Source organism: Acinonyx jubatus, chromosome E1 (assembly GCF_027475565.1).
Source record: "Acinonyx jubatus isolate Ajub_Pintada_27869175 chromosome E1, VMU_Ajub_asm_v1.0, whole genome shotgun sequence".
NCBI classification, from domain to species: Eukaryota; Metazoa; Chordata; class Mammalia; order Carnivora; family Felidae; genus Acinonyx; species Acinonyx jubatus.
The window spans coordinates 21,863,913-21,869,767 of NC_069397.1; the positions used below are offsets into that span (position 1 = coordinate 21,863,913).

Sequence of the window (5,855 nt, forward strand, 5' to 3'; positions counted from 1 at the left end):
TGGCATTTTACAATGTCAGATTAACCCTGATACTAAATCCTGACAAAAACATTACAAAAAAGAAGAAAAGACAAACCAATATCCCTCATGAATATAGATCCTTAACAAATTGTTAGCAAATAAAACCAGCAAGACACAAAAATATACATCATGACCAAAGAGGTTTATCCTAGGAATGCAAGATTATTTGAACACTCCAACTCATTAATGTAATTCACTACATTAACAGAATAAAGAAGAAAAACCATGACTGTTTTTATAAATTCCAACACCTGTTCATCATTTTTTTTTTAATCTGAGCAAATTAGGAAAAGAAGGAATTCCTTTAACCTGATAAAGTACATCTGTGAAAAGTCTACAGCTAACGTCATATTTAGTATGATTTTTAATACACATTCTCCCTAAGATTTGGAACAAAACAAGGATGTCCAGTCTCACTACATTTATTTAATATTTTTTTGGAGGTTTTGGCCAGGAGCCAAATTGCTTAATTAGGCAAAATAAAGGAATAAAAGGCACAGAGATCAGAAAGAAAGAACTAAAACTTTATGCACAGATGACCTGACTTTTTATGTAAAAAATCCTAAGTAACCTACAAAATAGCAACTAGAACAAGTAAATGAACGTCGCAAAGTCACAAGATAAAAGAACAACACTCACAAATCAACTACATTCCCATATACTAGCAGCAAACCATTGGAAAAAGAAATTAAAAAAAAAAACTCATTTACAATAAGGCCAAAAAACATAAAAAATACTTAGGAATGGATTTAACAAAAGATGTACAAGAACTATACCCTGGAGACGGCTTAAAAGACGCTGAGATAAGTTAAGGAAGACATTTTTGTTTTTGTAGGCAAAGACTCAATATTGTTCAAATGTCAATTCTTTCCAATTTGATCTACAGATACAACACAATCCCAATCCCAGTTTCCAGCAGGCTTTGTTTTTGTTTGTTTGTTTTTGTTTATTTGTTTGTTTCTAAGTAAGCTTCATACTCAGCCCAGGGCCCAATGTAGGGCTTGAATTCACAGCCCCTGAGATCAAGAGTCAATGTTCAAGTGACTGAGTCACCCAGACACCCCCAGCAGACTTCATTTGTAGAAAATGATGGGCTTATTCTAAAATGTATGTGGAAATGCAAAGGACCTAGAATATCCAAGGCAATCTTGACAAAGGAAAACAAAGTTAGAGAACTTAACATTACCTAATTTCAAGGCTTGCAATAAAGCTGGTATGCTATCTTCAAAACAGTATGGAAGTATAAAGAGACACATATAGTTCAATGGAACAGAATAGAGAGCCCAGAAACAATGAGGAACCAAGCAATCCTATGAATAAAGCAATCTTTTAACAGGTATGGCTGGAAAAACTGGCTCTCAATATGGAGAAACATGAACACTCATTCTTATCTAGCAAATACACAAAATTTAATTTGAGATGAATTATAGATCTGAATCTAAAAGCTAAAATTATCAAGTTTCTAGAATAAAACTTAAGAGAATATCTTCATGATCTGCAGATGGGCAGAGGTTTCTTAGGTAGGAGGCAAACAATAGAAGAAAAAATAATTGTCATCCAGATTTTATAAAAATTAAAAACTTCTGCCCATCAAAACTACAGTTAAGAAAATAATGGTGTGCAATGGCTGCAAACAGTGGCTTCCTCAGTAATATATGCAGTCTGTTGCTTGTATGGGTTGTCCTAAGGGACCTTAGAGATCACACTTTCCAGTGAACATGCATGTCTGAACTCATGCTGTCCCCAGTCTAGGCTCCAGACAGTATTCAGAGTGTCTTTGGAAAGTCCCAGGGCACAGTGGTCATGGTCCACATTGGCCAAGTTGTCATGTCCTTCCACGCCAAGTTGCAGAACAAGAAGCATGTGATTGAAACCCTCCATAGTGCCAAGTTCAAGTTCCCTGGTGGCCAGGTGGTCCACATCTCCAAGAAGTGGGGCTTTACCAAGTTTAATACAGATGAATTTGAAGACATGATGGCTGAAAAACAGTTTATCCTGGATGGCTGTGGGGTCAGATACATCCCTAATTGAGGTTCCCCAGGGCAAATGGTGAGCTCTGCTCTCCTGAGAGCTTCTGCACTGCCCATCCTTAGGCCTACCAATAAATCCTACTTACTACCCAAGAAAGAAAATGATGACAAGTCACAGACTACGAGGAAATATTTGTAAAACATTTCCGTTAAAGGAATTGTACCAAATATATACAAGGAACTAAAACACAAGAATAAAAGCACAAACAACCCGATAAAGATAAGGGCAAGAGAATTGAACAGACATTTCAAAATAAGGTGGATGAACTAAATGTATGCCTACCCTATGACCCAGTAACTCCACTTCTAGGTATTCACCTAAAAGAGAAGAAAACATACATCCACAAAAATACTTGTACAAGAACATCCCTAGCAGTTTCATTCACGGTAGCCCCTAACTAGAAACAACTCCATGTAATGGGAAAAATGGATAAACAAATTCTAACCGTTAATGGGTGATACAAAAGGAACACAGCACTAACACATGCAACAAAATGGATGGATCCCCAAAACATGATGATACTAGTCGGTTCCATTCACATGAAATTCTAAAAAGTCTCTCTAAAAATGAAAACTGATTGCTTCTGCGAGATGAGAACAGTGATTGACTGGAAATGGGCATGAACAGACTTCCTACATGATAGAAATGTTCCATATCTTGATAGGGATTTGGGTTACACATGTGTAAGCATTTGTCAAATCTCCTGGAAGAATATACTTATACTCTGTGCATTTTATCATTTCACTGATATAAATTTAACACCCCAACACACACACACACACAAACCACAAGCAAATATTGAATTCTGTTTAATGATATGCATGCTGAAGTATTTGAAGTGAGGTATACTGATGATCTACATCTTATTTAAAAATATACCAAAAATAAGATGTATTGAAGGATAGATATATGGATAGATGTTTGAAGAAGGAGATAGAGCAAAATGTTCACATTTGAAGAGTCTACCTGCTGAGTAGCCAATTGTGAGTATTCACAATTCTTTTCATGTTTAAGATTTCGCAATAAACCTTTGGGGAAAGGGGAGTCAAAAGATGGGATACAAAGCTGGTCAAGAAAGGAAAAATCTCACAATAGCCTTGAGGTGAAACCAGGAAGGAGTGGTCAGAATTTCCTGGGTGAAAGAAGGGTTCAGCTAGGTTTCTATAGCCCTTGCGTGTCAGAAAGTCAGTCAGCCTGTGTCCCGGCCATTCTTTTTCAACAGTCACACCCAGTCTGCCTGATCACACCTATCCAATAGGACATCTGAGGGACAGCATGGTGACATTATATTTTCCATCTCCCCATGAGAGAGTGTCCTCCCCACAGGAGACCGGAGATTATCCCAGGACAGGGACTAAGTATCCCCCAACAGACTAAATGCTTACTTTATTTTTTTAAGTTTATTTTGAGAGAGAGACAGAGAGAGTGGCAGAGAAAGAGGGAGAGAGAGAATCCCAAGTAGGCTCTGCACCGTTAGTACAGAGCCTGACGCGGGGCTTGATCTCACAACCACCAAATCATGACCTGAGCCGAAACCAAGAGTCAGACGCTTAACCAACTGAGCCACACAGGTGCCCTAAGCACTTACTTTGATTTTTTTAATGTTTATTTATTTTTGACAGAGAGAGAGAGAGAGAGAGACAGAGCATGAGTGGGGGAGGGGCAGAGAGAGAGGGTGAGAGAGAACCCTAAGCAGGCTCCAGGCCCTGAGCTGTCAGCACAGAGCCTGCCACGGGGCTCGAACTCACGGACCACGAGATCATGACCTGAGCTGAAGTCAGACGCTCAACCAACTGAGCCACCCAGGTGCCCCCCCAAGTACTTACTTTAAATAAGACCTGGGTCTTCCCCATCACACCATGAGCTTCCTCAGGCTAGAAGTTAGCTCTTCCGTCAGTTTGGGAACTCTGTTAGGATGGAGACTAACTCCACCATCAGAAGGCTGCCCTGGATGTATCTGCCATTTGACAGGGGCCTTTCAGAGAGCTGTCAATTGTTTCCTGTGTTTCTCCCATGATTCCCATTTGAGCTGTGCAGGTTGAGTGCACTCAGCAGAGAGTGAGAGAGGAGTTACTGACAGTTGCCAAGCAGGAATGCTCTAACTTCAATCATCCCAGAAGCTGACACTCTTTTACATCTAGCTAGGGAAAAGCAACATGAATTCACTGTAGTGATTGAGACTTTACACGCCCTAAAGTGAAGAAATTCTAACTTGAGGTTCCCTCAGCAACTGTAGCTGGGCAACATCACCCCCAGGCATTGGCAGCAGGTCACAATGCTCAACAGCTCATTGGGCAGGTGGAAGCACATCCTCCTTCACACACCTGGGCTCACGGGAACTAAGGGTGGGGTGTACCCAGATATCCAGAGAAAGGGGGAGGGTGCTGAGGCTCCAGGAAGAACAGACAGGAAAAGAGAGAGGGGGAAGAGCAGGAGTGTTTTCTCTGCTTCTCTTCTTTAGAGAACCCCATGAGACAACTAGTATATCTCCCCCTTATCTCATTCTCTCCCTCTCTCTCTCCCACCCTCATGAGCACACAGATGCACAGCTTAAAGTATGATTCATGTTCTCAAGGGAAGGTTCCCTAGCAACTCATGACACTTTTTCAAGGGGTTGCATGATTGGACGCTAGACACCTGGCTGAGAAATGGAACAAACTTGGTTACTCTATGGGATACAAGATCTACTCATCTCCCATCCTTCATGCCAGTTTCCCTAGAGGTTCCCCCAACCTCTGACCCCTATAAGTTTGATTACTTTCCAGATTTTCTTTGGGACTCGGCTTCTAACATGATAATACAGTTTGTTTTTATTATTCTGGGTGACATGGAGAGAGAGACATTGAGCCAGGCCATGAGAACTAATCTCCCATTTTCTATGCCAAAGTTTTTCAAAGTGTCACCTTGTGCTTCTTCCAGTGATAGTAAACAAAATAACCTGAAAGGTCTTTCACTACAAAATAACTAGCTCCTGCAAAAACAGACTTAAGTGCATTTCTGGGGTCAACATAAGTAAGAGAAATATGTATAATCCCATCCATCCCCCAAATTTACTGAAACTAGGGCAACAAGTAATAAGCAGCAAGGAAACTCAAAAGACAAATGTTGGAGCAGATAAAGATACTTACATTCACCACTGCTATTTAACATTGTGTTACTAGAACAATTAGACAAGAAAAAGAAATAAAAGGCTTCTACATTGGAAAGCATGAGGTAAAACTACTTTTGTTCATAGATGACATGATCCCATATGTACAAAACCCCAAATAATTCACAAGAAACTGCTAGAGCAATCAATTCAGCAGAGTTGTAGGGTATAAGATCAGTTGTGTTTCTATACACCTGCAATACAGAAAGGGAAGTTAAGGGAACAAAATCATTCATTATAGCATCTAAAATGTTAAAATATTTAGGAATAAACTTAACCAGGGGCACAAAAGACTCATATACTGAAGACCACAAGATTGCCAAAAGAGATCAAAGAAAACCTAATGAAATGGAAACTTCAGGGAGCAAAATTTACCACCCCAAAACGCATCTCTTGGCATGTGGATTATTTTAGGCTGATTATTTTTAAGAAATAGAAGACTCAGAAGTTTTTCTTTATTGCCTCCCCACTAACTGCCTATCTAAAAGAATTTAGACAGAGGACCTGTTCCTGGAAGGGAACGATCACCATAGATGACTACAGTATAGTATGAACTAGGTGTCGTAGACAGAAAGAAACCCAACAGAGTAATGTTAAAATTCCTCTGTGTCCCATTGTTTCTGCATGGCCCAGCAAATATTTGTTTACCAAACCT

General features: G+C 39.8%; 1 pseudogene; it reads left to right on the plus strand.

The window, feature by feature from the left end:
- The first annotated feature begins 1,617 nt into the window (after positions 1–1,617).
- On the plus strand, positions 1,618–1,726 carry LOC113592779 (uncharacterized; annotated as a pseudogene).
- Positions 1,727–5,855: the final 4,129 nt, after the last annotated feature.